This window comes from Taeniopygia guttata, chromosome 3 (genome assembly GCF_048771995.1).
Source record: "Taeniopygia guttata chromosome 3, bTaeGut7.mat, whole genome shotgun sequence".
In the NCBI taxonomy this organism is placed as follows: domain Eukaryota; kingdom Metazoa; phylum Chordata; class Aves; order Passeriformes; family Estrildidae; genus Taeniopygia; species Taeniopygia guttata.
In genome coordinates, this window is record NC_133027.1 from 69124368 (window position 1) to 69140703 (window position 16336).

The following is a 16336-nucleotide window of genomic DNA, read 5'->3' on the forward strand; positions in this document are numbered from 1 at the left end:
AACTGTGGATAGGAAATTAGGCGAGATGAGGTTTTTCATGTCCTATTTTATTTCAGGTTAACTTGAGATCATTTTTTGGTTTTTCTCCTTATTGTTGCTGTCAGCCTACAAGAATCACGTAAACATCATTCTTCCATTTCAGGCATTTAAAAATTTGATTTTCCCATTACCATAATCATAATTCAAGAGCCCATCCTGGAAGATAACAGCAGCAGAAGATTTCAGTGCCCTGAAAAACTTCAGCATGTAAAGCTTCAGCCTACTGCTGTATTTATAAATCCTTTGTTGACCCTGGCTGGACACCAGGTGCCCACAAAGCTGCTCTATCACTCCCCTCCTAAACTGAACAGAGGAAAGAAAACACAGCAAAAAACTCAAGGGTTAAGATAAAGGCAGGGAGAGATCACTCACTGACTGACATTGTGGGCAAAAGAAAGTCCACTTTGGTAAATAAGTTGTAAAATTTTCCCTATCAGAATTGGAGTAGGGTAATGAAGATTAAAACCAAGTCTTAAAAACACTTTTCCCCCTTGATTAGGGGAAACTCACAGTTCATCACACACTGCCTCTAATGCACCTTCCTCCTCAGGGGGAAGAACTCCTCACACTCTTGCCCTGCTCCAGCATGCGGTCCCTCCAACAGGAGACAGTCCTCTACCAACTTCTACAAGCTGAGTCTGCCCCACACACTGCACTTCTTCATGAATTGCTCCAACTGTCCCCTGCAAGGTCACAAGTAAACCTGATCCAGGCTTTTGTGAGCAAAAACCTGCTCCAGCATGGGCCCACAGATCCTGCCAGAAGCCTGCTCTAGCACGAGCTGCACAGAGTCAGAGTCTCTTTGAGCATCCACCTGCCCAGGCAAAGAACTCCTGCATGGGCTGCAGGCGGATATCTGCTCCATCAGGGATCTCCAGGAGCTGCAGGGGGAGAGCTGCTTCACCACAGGCTGCTGAGAATCTCTGCTCTCCCCCTCCTTCTTCACCGAACTTGGATCTGCAGCGTTGCTGTCCTGCACAGTAACATTTTCCCTTCCTGAATATGTTCTCTCAGAGGTGCTACCACCACGACTGATGGGCTCAGCCTTGGCCAGCAGTGGGACTACCTTTGAGCTGCCTGACACCGGTTTCATCTGACATATAAGAAATTTCTAGCAGCTTCACAAAGAGCCTGCCCCTGCATCCCCCCTGCTACCAAAATCCAGCCACATTAACCCAATAAACTTTTTTTCAAGCTTGCTTGCATATTTTTGTCTCTTTAGCATTCCCTTCAGCAAGCAAACGCAGCTTTCATTGAGCTGAGTGAGAAAGGAAATTACTGACTCAGTAGTGAACAGTATAAACACCGTCTGCTGCTTCTGAAAAGTACAGTTCATCTTCACCTTCCATATACTTGTTTTCACAAAACAACTGACTTTTTTTTTGAATGGAGATATGGAACAGGAGGAAAACTAACAGTCACTCATTTTTATTTGAAAGTCTTAGTAAGCTTTATGCTTTTTCAGTGAAAGCTGCATGAAAAGTAAAAACCAGACAATCCAAAGCACATACCTATGAATGTCCATCAACAGCAAAGTCAGACACTGCCTTCAGACTTGATGCATCCCCATATCACACTGCAATTAACACCAAGGAAAAGGAGAACCAATACATGTGCCTAACACATCATCTTCAGCCAGCAGCTATTGAGCTGCAGTTTCCAGAAATGGGAGCTACAAATTATTCTCATTGCTCTTCTATTTATATGAGTTCCCTTGGCATTGTAGAGCAGTATTTTTAGCAACTATTTTCTACAGCACAATTGTTTATCCCTTGAGTTGTAGTTCTACAAGTTTCTCTTTCACACATATTTGCTTCAATGTAGACCTTTCACCAGCATTTGCTCTAAAGTCATTATTTGTTTGCTTTTTTTTATACTGTATCCAGACACTAGAGATAAATTTCTTGCCTCTTCCAGAGAAAATCTTTTTTTTAAGAGTGACTTTCCTTCATCTTTTTCCACAGGAAATACAAGACAATTTTATACAAAACAATGATCAGAAAAATAACACAAAGATATTTGAAATCCAGAAGTCTCCCCTGCAAGCCTCCAAACTAGATTGAAGTTTTCTTGAATTTACCTCAGCAGCTCCAAGCCTAAGAATAGGACTCCAATGCAGTTTATCCATCTCTTCTTAAGAGACACTGCTAAACTAACTACTCAGATGCTATCTGAGCTACTAGATGCTGTGAGAGATATTTTAGAACAATATTCACATAAATAAATGTCCAGGGATCGTTGTCTTCCAAGAATATTGGAAGATGCTCAGAATTTCTTCACTGCTTTTGTAATGCTCTTTTAGCATTTATTGAAGAATTTTCCTTAAGATTTCCTAGTTAACAAAGCCACACTACTATGCTAATAAAAGGAAGAACCAAGAGATACAACTTGAACACCTTCCATTTAAAACTTTGCTTGAAAATGCTAACTTTGACACTACTGCAGAGGGCTCCAAGAGAAAGTTGCAAAAGTGTTGCCTTGCATACTGTTGCATTTTCAGTATTTATTTCCTCCCAAATATTATCTGCAAAGATATTAAACAGCCTGGCCAGGGTCAACCACAGCTGGTCTGCTGGTTGGTGGGGGCACTGCTAGTAAACAAACATACTTTGATAATACACAGAAGAAGCAGCCTTGGTAGCAAAAAACCATTATGAAGCCAACCCCTTCATGAGGTAAAGGAAGAATCCACAAAACAACCTTTCCTCCCTAGGAAACCATCATGCCCTTCCCAGGACATCTACCACAGGCATATTCTCCCCTCAGCACCTAGGGTCACACTGTTTCATTTTTTTCTGGGGCTTTTACTGTTCTCCCTTCTTTTCTCTGTCCCGTATGTATGCAAGAGTCACAGACTCCCAGGTTATTCCCTTCAGAATTCCCTCTTACAAGCACTGCCCTGCCTTTATCCACCCTCTGCATTTCCTTAATTTCTCGTTTTATTATTCTTACCCTTCAGCTGTCCTTATGCTTTCTTCTGACACCTTTTTTCAATGCAATCAGCATCCTTAGAAGCACAGCTCCCCTAAAGATTTATAAGCTTTCACTACCTCAAAATCTATCACAGGCAATAACATCAATCATAGACTTGCAGTGCTAGACCTTTCCCCTTTTTTCCAGTGTTCCTCAGGTATTTCTCACTTCCACACCCCCTATGCCTCGTGATTATTGTGTGTGCATATATGTATAACCTCCCTTGTCTGCCCGCTATCAAGAGAGATGACAAGGTAAAATGCAAACAGCAATCCACTCCAACAAAAAAGATGCTTCAACTGGTGAAAAAGCAAAGATAAACACCATCTAATTCTGACTTCATAAATTTGGACTATTTGCTGTCCAGCTAATCCTGAAACCTACTTAGGGTTTTCCTGCACATGCATTGTCAGGGCTGAAGAACAACCATACTGTGTGAGAAGATGCAGCAGTTTATGTCCAATCATTATTATCAGAGATAAAAATCTCTGGAGTATTCCACAGAGTGATGTATTTTTTCCCTCCGGTGCTGTAATATACTTTGTTCAAAGCAACTATGCACCTTTGTACAGCAACTGAAGATGATTAATAAGAAGAGAATGCTGAAAATTCTCAAGTTCTGTTCTTTCATGACAGTTTTGAGTATTTGCATTACTCCCCTTCTTTTAAAAAAGGAAGTTCCTTAATCCTTCGAGTAGTTCTTACAATTGTGCTTATTACATATTGAGATTGAATTCTCCTAATTGTCTGCAGTGAAGTTCAAAAGGATTTGTTGCTATAGCAATACATTGTGTTGATTCAGAAATTAATGATAAAAGAAGTGGCAATTAGCACTATTAATTTTTACTAGAGAAACATGGGGAAGTGCTAAAAGGCTTCTGGCCAAAAAAAAAAAAAAAAAAAAAAAAATGGCAGTAAGATTTTGCATAGGTGACCATTATAAGAGCATGCAGCTATAAAAGCAAGCATAATGGATATTTCATGCTTCAGTACATGCAGCATGAATATTTCTGCCTTAATACCTCGAGACAGACTCAGCCTCTGTTGTGTTTCAGGAATTCCCATAAGACCACAGGAATGTGTCTCCTTTCAGACATAACGGAACCCCGTGGGACAAGCTCCTCTACATTAGTATCAGGAAGGGAAATTGAATACTTTTCTCTACAGATTTGACACTGTTCTTTCTTAGTGTTTTGCAGAGACCTTTATTTGGCATTTTTAGCGAATGAAATGTTGCTTCAAGATAATGACCTGCTCATTCTCATTCCTGATTAACATGAAGCAAACAAGCATAGTCCAGGTCGTACGAACCCAAAAGAGGTAATTAATTTTTTACACCAAGACTGCTATTACCTCACCAAATTATTTGGTTTTGTGGTAGCCCAGGAACTTTTACAAGGTATTTAAGGTTTTGGGGTTTTTTTAAATGTTTGGCTCATTATTTCAATCCTGTAAAGGATATAGTGTGACTCTACATGACTATAGTGCAAGGCAGAAGGAAATGGAATGCTTTACTTCTTCAGTATGTATTTAGTGAGATTTTTTTAATGTATGATTTGACAGCTTTAATAATGTATTTCCCACTATTAGAATCCCACATAATTACTGAACTCAAATTTCCTTATTTCATAATGAAATAATGGAGGCTTTTTATAAATCCTTGTGGATGATAGATAGCATTTTTCCCTTTCAAAACTGTCAGGTTTATTTCCTTTAGGTGCTACAGCTGATACCTCATATCTTCATGCAGGAATGTTGGGAGGCTTTCTTAAAACCCATTAATCCTAGATGCTGGAAGGATCTTCTCCTGCTTATGAGAAGGACAGGCAAGAATAACAAGTCTGCAAGACAATGTATGCTGTCACGAGTTCATACATTTCACCTGAAAAGTTGTCCCTCTATACTTCACATGGAGCCTTAAAGGTCAAAGAAGAGCCCTCAGCATTTTGCTCCAGTACACCTAATGCTGTCAAATAAGGTAGTAATGGACAAAATGTTACACACAAACACAGCTAGAGCTCAGCAGGTAAACAATACTGTACAGAGCCCCTTGGCCAACCCCTGGCACTAAGATTAGACTGGTTTTTTTAAGAGAAGTGATGTACACACACAGACATGCCCTAGTAACTTCAAACATCTCTTTAAATCCCTTCCTTCCAAATTTCTCAGTCACCTATGAACTTATTTATAAGAGGTAAACCTTTGACTCTTTTTATTATAAATATTTGTATGCCATAAATAACCTTCTTCCCATGGGAATGAAGGAGGACAGATTATCATCCAAATAAAGTGAGAGATTAACCTTACACATCATCACACAGCCTTCTTATCCAGAGAGGGAAGGGAAAGATATAGAAATATGTATCATTACAGAGCACAAGTCCATCAACTTATTGAATGTAACTCAACAATCCTGGAAGCTCTCAGTCACACTCCCTACCCCCACAAGTACTACCTACAAACTAGCAGAGCAGCCACAACCTCCTGGAGACCAAGACTGGGCCTAATGCCCACAACAGAGAACAGACAATTTATCAGATGTTTGGTGTGCATGGAATTCTCATACTGTGACTAAAATGCTATATTGCACGGGGCTAAATGAACGAAATTTTGAATTTGCTTGCAGAAAATTGTCTCAAATTAAAAAGGTTTTGTTTACTCCATCTTAAGCAAGAGAGCACAAAAAACAGAGAAGGAAAGGTAATGACATTGACACGTATCTGTATTTTCAAAGCATACCCAGGAAAACATTTTCTGATAATCCATACTGAAGCTGTACTAATAATTATTTCTCTGTAACTATCTCCATCAGGATTAATTTAGACAAGTATGAAACTTGTATGACATCTTTTGTTTTTCCAAAGATTTTCCAACCACAGAAATGACTTTGCCTTCAATTTGCAAACATTTAATAAAGAAACTCATTTAAGCCTTCCCTCCTTTACACCAACAGATGCCTCCAGCACAAAACTAACTACATACTTAGAATATGTGAGGGGGTCAATCGCTCATCATTGCCTATTTTACAGTTAGTAATTTCAACATTTTACATTCCCAAGAGTGGATTCTCTCTTTGCCCTCACTGAATCTCCTAGCCAGGCATGCATGGACAAGGTTGCATTCTGGTGGTACTCAGCCAAAGCATAAGAAATAGAAAATATGGCAGCCTGCTCTCATCCCCTCCTAAAACAAAAATAAGACATAAACAACTCCTGAGCATGTAGTCTTAATCTAATCATGGCACACCAGGCTTATAGTAAATTTATTTATGTTTTGCACCCCAACACCATCAGGAACATAGCCTGGTAAATGCTGCAACCCTGTTGGGTGGACTGGGAGGCACAATTTGTGCTTGCAGAGGTGATGGACACTCTCCCAGTACCTCTGACAGTTTCACAGGTACAGCAACCATGCAGCCCAGCAGAACTGATATTCTTTAATAGAAAAAAAAGACAAAGAACAAAGTCACAAAGAAAGTAGCAACACTGTTGAAACAGACAACTTTTGGTGTTGCCAGGCTCTTTATTCCAACCTTACAGATTCATTCCAATATCTGCCACCTATTCACAAACTATGGTACTTAAATACAAATAAGGATACTGAGATGGCATTGCATATCCTCCCCACATAATCCTATAGATACTGCTCCTTATTAAAAAGATTAATTACATAAATGAGAATCTGCCATTACAGGAAAAGATAACATTAATATTCAATCATATTTTGTACTAAACTAAGCAGCTATGGGTTTACAGGCACTGAGCTTTCATTGCCTTCAGATATTGCACAGATACTTGGCCTCCTCCTCAGAACACCATCTCCTCTTAATGGCAAACAAGATGTAATAGGATAATGAACAATATTAATTAAGGTCATCCAGATCACTTCAAACGTTTTCCTAGTGTCAAGCACCTTTTGCACCCCTTCCTTTTTGAGTCACATAACACTGCGTAAGCACAGTAATTGCTGGCACAAAGTACACAATTAGGCTGTCTGCTACAATGAAGACTGAGGGAGAATAGAAGATACGAACTTAAGAACCATAACGCTGTAGTATTCATGTGGACGAAATTTCCACATTAGTCATCACAAGATTTTCTTTAACATTTCAGGATTTGACCCTGAAAACATTCATGGCATTAAGACTAAAATCCAAATACTAATTCAAGAAACAGAAGCTGGATAGTTTTAGAGCAGCTACTATAGGTTTAGAACAAAGAGCATAGTAAGTGTGACAATTTTTTAGACCAGCTTACAAATTAACCAACATATTTTACTCCTTAACACTAATACCTAGAACTGCAATTTAAGGCACCATTGAGTGTTTATGATGTTTCATATGGTCATAGTTGGTTTTCACTGTGAAAACCTACCTCTGACACTGCTATTCTAAAAATACATTAATAAGCTGTTGGATGCAGACTATATTGCTATAAGTAAGATTTTTTTTTTTTCAGTAACAGAAAGAAAAATGTACTGTACTTGACAATATACAGATGTATGATATAACCCATGCAATCAGCTCCTTCCAGAAAGTTACTATTCATCTACTTGAAAATGACAGGAATTTACACCTCACTACAGTTTCTGTAATAAATTAGGTTAGATTTTATTTCTTTTGAAATAAACGTGAAAATGTACAAAACTGAATTCCTGGTTTTGATGGCATAGTGTGTCTGATAGAAGAGAACTTGCAACATGTTTTGATATAGCTGCCAGTAAGTCAGATGAATTTTATACTGGATTATCCCTGGAGCATTTCATCCCTTTGTTACTAAAATCCAGCAAAACTGCTATGTCCAAAACAGTCCAAAAGAATTGTTTTCAGTGTTTCAGCTCAAGTCAACAAATCCTTGTTCCCTGTTGCTGGAGTTACCCTGTTAACATGCACAGGATTCTGAAATAAAAATACTTTACTTTGAATGAGATTCAGCACTGGTCTTCATATTGCTCCACAGGACAATAATGTACACATAAAAGCTTCTGGTAGTAGCAGAGCTATTAAAAAAAACACAAAAACAAAAATAAACCCAAAAAAACCCCAAAACAATAAACAACAACCCAATGTATTTCTTTGAGAAATGTATTTCTTTCGGGGAAAAAAAAAAAGAGAAGACAAAACACATAACACATCAGAAAACCCTCCAATACTTCTCCCGTGCCGTGGAAAATTGCTACTGTATGAGCAACCGTGCTTGCTTCCAAGCTGAGGCACGTTTCTGAAAGCCATCAACCAGGCTTCCATTCCAGAAAAAGCAGCATTCCCTACCACAGTCCTGGTCCAACACAAGTAAGCAAACCAAACACTGCCAGATTAAAGAGAGGCAGACTAAATAAAATCAATATATCATTCACTAACTCTGAGTTGTATAGGCAGGTAGACAAACAAACAAAAGATAGAAATAAATCAGTCAATGTACGATGCAAACACTGGAAAATATATATCTTGGACATAAACATCCCCAGGACAAATCCTGGCTTTTGCTTGCCGTTTTTAAAGTTTCTCGACCTGTGTCAGCAAAATTGAAGTTATAGTACTTCTGTCTGTGACTACTTCTATATATGGTCAGCACAGATATTAGCTGGGATTTGCGTTTTTCCAAAGTAATCCCAGGCAATCAGAAGGCAGTTAATCAGCATGAAAAGCCACACGAGCCGATCCATAGCCCTGCACACGAGTGCATTCGGGTTTTTCTGCCCCGAGACTTACACAGCAAAGGGAATACGGCTAGTTCTGGTTTTAAGTAAACACTTGGGCTCTGCTTCAGACACTCCTGCGGGTGCGCTGGCAGCGCACACCCTACCCACCGATGCCTTCCCAAACTCCAGCCGCACTCTGGTGCGCGGCCCCGCGGAGCCCCGTTTGATCCAGAACGGAGCGGACACGGCTCAGCCGCGGGGACTATCAACCACCTGCCCGGGGAGGCCGCGCACTCCTCTCCTCGCTGCCCAGCGGGACCAGCCCGACACCCGGCGGCACGTTGGGTGAGCCGCCCCAGGACGGGACGCCGCACCGAGCAGCCGCGATCCCCGACCGCACCGAGCCAGGGGCGCACCGGGCGGGCGGGCGGCACCGCGCCGCGCTGCTCCAGGGGCGTAGCAGCCCCGGCAGCGGCCGCTCCTCTGAGTCCCCCCGGGAACGGGGCAACCCCGCCGCGGTGCGCGGAGCCCTCCGGCGGCCGCCGCCGCTGCCACAGCCTGAGCCCCCCGCCCCGGCTGGACAGAGGGTTCTGCGTTTCCTCAGCCGCTTCGAAGCGGGGACCGTCCGCACAACTTTCCCCGCGGCGAGCCCCGCTAGCGCTGCCGGCCGGGCTGCGCCGCAAGCCGCTCCCCGCCGCTGACACCCGCGCACGCTAGGGAGGGCAAACACACAAAAGCTGCTCAGACCCGCTCGAACCGGCATTTCTCCTCCTTCCTACCTGCCCGGTTCCCGGAGACCCCACACCGCCCGCTCCGCGCCGAGCGCTCCCTGCGACGCCCAGGTGGCGTTAGGAGCGCGCTTCCCACGGGCGGCGCGCCCCCGGCGGCCGGAACATCCCCCGCCGGGCGCCGCCGGGAGGAGGGCGCTCCGCACCCGCCCGCGACACCGACACCGATACCACCACCGCCGCACCTGTGCTCGGGCAGCGGCACCGCCCCTTCAGTCCCGGCCCGTGGGTGGGCGGGGGCGCGCCGGGACCACTCGCCCCGCTGCCGCCGCCGCCCTCCCCATGCAGCCGCCGCACGAGGGACACCCCGCTCGCCGCCCGCCGCGCCGCGCCGCTCATTGGCCCGGCCGCCGTGACCTCACGGCGCCCGCCCCGCCCGCCGACCCCGGCCCGCCGGCCCCGGCCCGCCCCGGGCAGCGCTGCCGGCCGCCGCTCCGCCGAGGTGCGAAGCTGGGGGGCCCGGCGGGCCGCGGCGGCTCTGAGCTGCCGGGACATTGCGGTGGGGCGGGGACGAGCGAGAGGGAGTCTGCCCGCAGCCCCCGCCCCGGGGTGCACGGAGTTAAAAGCGCAGGGTTGCCAAAGCCGGCCCTCGCCCTTGCCAACAACCTGCGAAGTAGCAAGGACTCACAGACGAGGTTATGTGGGAAAGCGTTCAGTCAGTCTGCGGTGGTTTCTTCTCTCTCTCTCTTTTTTTTCTCCCTCCCCCCCTCTCCCCCCCGATTATTCTAATCTGTTTTTATTGGTTTTAACTGAGATGTGTGAGAAGCTATTGCTTGAAGATTGTGGTCCATTTGTGGAGAGTAAATAATTTTCTGTTGCATATTAAATGTGCGCCCTTAATGAGACATCAACCAAATCACATACCCTCGTGTAGCTCTATAATATATATTAATATGGTATTTATTCATTACTATCAAGTTTTTGAAAGGTATGCTTAAAATACTCTCCTCACTCAGCTAATAAAGGTATGCTGCAAACTCATAGGAAGCCAAATGATTTATTAATATATGCTTTTACTCCATTAAAACATGAAGAATGTAAGAAATCTGCATTTTAAAAGATCCTGTAGAAGTATGTGATAACTTGCTGCATCAAATTGTGGTGTCTCACACTGCCATGTTTCTTCTGTCATAACAGATTAATAAATTTAACTTTAAACTATTCAACACAAAAGAAGTTCAGCATTTAGCAATTGTTTTTGTGGGCAACGTTGCTGGCTGCCAAGTTGCTATGGCATAGGGCAGCAGGGTGTGTTCTGCTTGCCTGCTTGTGTATTTCTTGGCTAGGTGTAACAGAAAGTTACAAAGAAGTGCTCTGGAGAACAGAAACAAAACAGTAGTGTATCCTTTCGAGGGCACCAATTCTCTATTAATCTTATAAGTAATATTGTTTAGATTATCTACTACCTTGAGAACAAAATTTTAGAAACTTGAGGTCGGTCTCGCACGTTATCCATTCATGTGAGGAAGGATCACCTGCGCCCTATGTCTTTACACCGGGGTTTTCACAGAACATGCTGCAGGAACCGTCATGACAGATGACCATGACCAGAGCCTGTGAAAGAATATGTAAAATTCCAGGTATCAATTTTCAACACTTATAAAGAAAATTTGTTAACCTCCTGGCTTTAAATTAATGCAACGGTAATTCATGACACTCTAAAAAAATACCTGTGGGATGAAAAAACAAAAACTGAAAACTACTTACGTATGAAAAAATTAAGATCTCTTCTTACTGTGCAAAGATTCCGCTGCTTTTCAGCTCTGGGTATGTTGCTTTACTGCCTGCCTATGCTTTTCTTTTTACCTTGCATCTCAAAATAGCATCAGAAAAAGCTCTATCCCATGTAATAGGAAGCTGGGGTTTCAGCACAGCTGCAAGCCCCTCTGAGTCGTCTCAGGTGACCCTTCACAGTGCAATTGTCCTTGGTGTTTCTGCACCTCAGCTGCTGGGGCTCAGCACCCCTATGTGTTGGAGATATGCTCACAGGATGCACCCCTGGCTTTTAAGATTATACTAGAAATAGTGCACTTATTTTTGTGCCACTGAAGATGTAGCTGAAAATTCGACCATCCTTTCCCTTCTGTCACTTGTATTAGCTGTTAAATTTGTGTAAAGGCTTCCCAGCTGTAAGCACACTAAAAATAGATAAGTTAATCTCAGGTTGAGATCTCTATAACACATAGACGATTTCATAAGTGGGAAGAAAACCACTCCAGAAAGTAAATTATGTTATGATTAGACCAGTGTCCAAAAATGCATAGCTTTGTATCTACCACAGCCTCATTAATTCATGAGGTTGTGGCTAAAGTCATCTATGTACATAATGCAGAATGTATTTTAGAAAATGCATTCATTTTAAAATTCAAAGCAAGTTGAGATCAGCTTGGCTTTGAATTTGCCATGTTTTAAGGTACATATCAATACTTTATAAATCAGGGCTCTGTTGCCTAGTAGAATTGTGTAACATAAATATATTTAACCTTGAGTCATGCAAAGTGAGCCTTTGAAGCAAGTGTATGCACACTAAAATCAATGATCCTAGAAAACCCATATAGGACAACGTCTGTAAAAAGAAGTAAGTCTCAAGGCAGTCAACAAACTGTTTAGGAATGCCTAAGGTATGGGAAGAAATTTTGCAATAATACTTCTAAATTATACTCTTTAAAGAAAATATCCATTGATTTTAACAAGATCTTTAGCTGAGCAGAGAACAGAGGTTTAAACCTGCACAGTACAGCTCCTAGATATAATACAGGTCTTTACATTATATTCCTAAGAAGACACAGAGGTGAAGATGAATTATAAGGCTATTGGGGTTTTTGGTGGTGGTTTTTTTGTTTGTTTGTTTGATTTGGTTTGGTTTGTTTTTTTTCTTTTTTTGTTTTTTTTTTTTTTTTAACTAGGAAATCTTACTTGGGTACTACTGTGCTTTTTTTGCCTGTGTTCATGGCACTGCTGTTACCAGTGGATACTCTCTGGATACTCTGTGATCATGTATTTGCAGCTATGTTACAAAAAAGCTCATTAAGAAATCAACTGAGCACTCTTTGGCGTTATCCTTGAAGGACCTTCTTGGGTGACGTCACTTCCTTGTCTGTTGTTTCATTCATTACATGGAATCAGGAATCATGTCATTTCATTGAGAAGAACAGATGATAAAGATCATCTTTTACTTTTTGCTCCTGCCCATTTTGTTCTTCTGGAACAGCAGATCCTCACATCTATAATAGTTAAGAACTTCTAATTTTAAGCTTTAATTTATTTCTGAGTACTTTATTCCCATTCATCTTGCCTGATGATACTAGCCTGACTTGAGCTAGCTCACCATTCTCCTGTGTTTTAATGTCTTCATAATGTCCCCTCCATTATTTTGCTCTTCTAAACCTGTGCTTTCATAGGCTTATTTTGTAAATGTGGTCCTTCTCTTTTCTGCTTATCCAAGCTGCGGTTTTGTATTGTCTTTTTGTTTGTTTGTTTTTGGGGTTGAATTTCCTTCAATATAGGTGAAATTATATACCAGTTTTGGACAAGGTGCTGAATACACCCAGTTAGAAAGAGCTCAGAGTGGTGAGAGTGCCCTGGACTGTAAGCCAGTGCCCATCCTGCTGCTTCCACAGCTCAATCACATTGCTAGCTAATAGTTACCTTCTGGCAAAATAATATCGACAAAGATTTCTTTTGCTTCTTTTGTTTCCAAATGATAGTGCCCAGCTCACAACAGAAATTCGTGTATTTATCTCCTATGTGTACTATTCTGTTTTGCCTCACTGTCTTTCTCACTTTGTGCTTTACTGTGACCTTACGGGCACTCAAGTTTTTCTTTTTTCTTTTTGGTCCAGTCACCAGATACTCATCATTTGCCCCTGGCAGCGCCTCTAAACTTTGTCACCAAGAGCCTCAGCTGGCAGATGCCTCACTTTGGCCAAGGCCAAGCAACTGCTGCTCCATAAGGAATTTCACCAGCAGTATGCATCTAGCCTGCTGATTTGTAAACACAACACACCCCATTGTCTCCTCTTTGTCCAGTGCCTTACTGTATTGACATTCTTTTACTAATCCTCATCCTCTTCAGCTTAACTAACAGTTTCCCATGTGTCACTGTGCCAAAAGCTTTACTGAGCACCAAATAGATCATGTCTGCAGAATTACCTCCCTTGTCAAGAAAATTATCCTGTCTAAAGAAAGGGATCAAGTTAGACACAATCTACTAAAACTGCCTTTTATCTGATTTTCATCATGTAAATCAGCGCAAACCACACACCACTCCATAAACTCATGTGATCCTTTTAGTTTAAGCAAAATAAAAATTGTGTTAATGGCAGGTTATCAGAGTCACACTAAAGCCAGCAATTAAGCATAGCTGAAACAACAAGACTCAATTTGTGCTCTTTTCTTAATACATCTAAAGAATATGGTTTCATTCGCATCTCACAATAGTTTCAGAAAATGTCCAACAAAGATGACAGTAGTCCACAATTTTCCAAATTGATAATTTCAAACATTGTTGAATATAAGATCTGACTGTTTGTGAGGAAAATAAATACAAGCAAATAGCATGTTCAGATGGGGCCATATCTATATAAAGCTGGTCTACTCAAGAAAGAAATTCAAGTTCTAGACCAAATATTTGCTAACATACTAATTTGATTTTTGTAACACTTTGATTTCACATAATGGGAAACACTTCCAAAACAATTAATTAATATTTTGAAGAAATTTATAATCTTTATGCCATTTTTTCCTAGTTGTGAAATGAATGCAGTAGCAATAGCAGATCTAACAATGAGGTAAGTAGGAATGAAGGGTTTTTTTCTTAGCTTGAAACAAAAAAAAAATACATTTATCGCCTTCCTCCCCTGACACCTGTTAATGCCCAGCAAAAGTATGAATTGAGTGTATGCTCATTTTAACAGCAGTTCTTCCCTTTGAAAGCAGCTTTTCCATTGCTCATTTTCAGTATTATGATTTCTCATACTCTTTACCTTTCTTGTTTTAAGCTTCCACCTCTTTCTGTGCTGGGAAGAGACTCTTAAGGTTTCCCCACTTCAGTCTGAGCAGAACAGTTTGTGCAGGATGGGTGAGAGGGAACTGCATGAAGTGAGACTGTTGTGGCTTGATGGGGGAATCGGGCTGTAGAGCTGAAAGGGTGGAAGTCTGTGGCACCCTGTGGGTCTCTTGCCCACAAAGATAAATTTCTGTCCTCAACCAGGCTATGCTGCCAAAATATAACCAGCACAGCTCTGCATGGAGCCCAACAGCTTCATGATAGGATCCAGCATTTCTTTCCTTCTTTATATGTCGGTTGTTGTGTTTTTTCTCCTACACTTTTTATTTTCTGCCAATGGAACCATTTTCTTATAATGAGACCCATATCCCTGCAGATGCCATAGCTCCAGTCCATAATCATTGTTCAGGGTCAAAAAAAGAGAGAAGGAAAAAGAAACAATTGTGAAGAGGAGGATTGTGCAGTCTTACTTGAGAAAAGGTGTTCTCACTGTTTTCAACAGCAACTAGAAGCATTTGCAGTTATGGTGAGGGAAGAGTTTGCAATCAGAGTAGTCAGAAACTGGAAAGTAATTTTGGTAAAAAAACTTTCAAGGGGTTAGATTTCCATATTCTCTTAGGTACTGTGATCCAGAATATCTTCAGTACTTAAAATATTTTAAGTTAGGTGGGGAAAATAAAAACACTTTGTTATTTAACTTGAATACAAAACTAAATTTGTGAAATACTAGCAATTTTATTTTCTAGGCAACTTTTCAGAGTTCCTAAAAGCACTAATAGGGTATATATCAACCCCTAGACTGCACAAAACACTGAAGCACACAAAATAAAGAAAACAAGTTTAATGAGGTAGGAAGGCTCTCAGTGTCAATGCAGAAATGAAAAAAAATAGATCAGCATTGGAGTCTCAAATCATCTCTACTTGCAAAGCGAGTATACGCAGGCTGCTTAGAAAATAAATGATACACTCAAAGCTGGTAGAGGAATGCTATTCCCAAGCAAAGCACTTCTTTTTAGCATATAATCCCACCATGGCACTTCTCTGCTACACACAAAGGTAGAGATCTGATATGTCATTGTGCAGTTGCAGCACGTTTAAAGATTTCTGGTTACTGCAGACTGAAAGCTATTTAATACCACAGAATAAAAAAAATATAGAGTTAAAAAAATAGAATGTCACTGTAGTAAAAGACAGATCAGTAACTCTGTTATGACTCAGTAGCTCACAATAAATTATTTAAACAACTTGAGCTCAAGAATGACCTTTCAGCCATTGCAAGGCAGGAAAAATATTTTCCTTTCTTAACCTCCACAATTCAAATTCCGCTTCTTCCATCAAAATCAGAGGACCAAGACGTGGGAACTTGGTGATTAATCTCAGACTGTGAAGCCCTGAAGTACCATCAATCAGGTGTAGATGGTGACATGGTAATGGAAGCATTGGGAGAGGGTCTGCTGCGTAGAAATCAGAGGCACATCATATTGCTTATCATAAATTTTGAAGCATTTATGACTTATAACTGATAAATCCTTCAGGTTATTCAGTCATTTTATACGACTCAGGTCTTGAGGCACATATTTTAATCGATTCTTAGTTATAGAAGTGAACTTTAGGTACATATTATTACAGTGAATTTTACAGACATGGAAATTCATATGTCAAGCTCCCTTAGCTCAGAGTATCTAGACAGCTGCATCCCTTTGAAATCTGACCTATTTCACGTGCTTTTAAGAATAGGCTGTCACTTGTGAGATGTGTCAAACTGTAGTTTAGGAGTCTCCTTCCCTCCTCTGCAGGTGCCAGTGGTGAGGTGCTGGCAGGGAGGAGCCGCAGGAGTTTTTGCTGGGGGAGGCAGGGGCTGCCCCAGCCGGGCACAGCCCATTCCTGT

At 41.5% G+C, this 16336-nt stretch overlaps 1 protein-coding gene across 1 annotated transcript in view; it reads right to left on the minus strand.

Annotated features, from left to right (window-relative positions):
* The window catches only part of CHRM3 (cholinergic receptor muscarinic 3), a 256162-nt gene extending 246575 nt beyond the window's left edge, over nucleotides 1-9587 (minus strand). The window contains 1 exon segment of the mRNA XM_030268224.4: nucleotides 9432-9587. The gene's annotated coding sequence lies outside the window, so the exon portion shown is untranslated.
* Between the last annotated feature and the right edge of the window lie 6749 nt (nucleotides 9588-16336).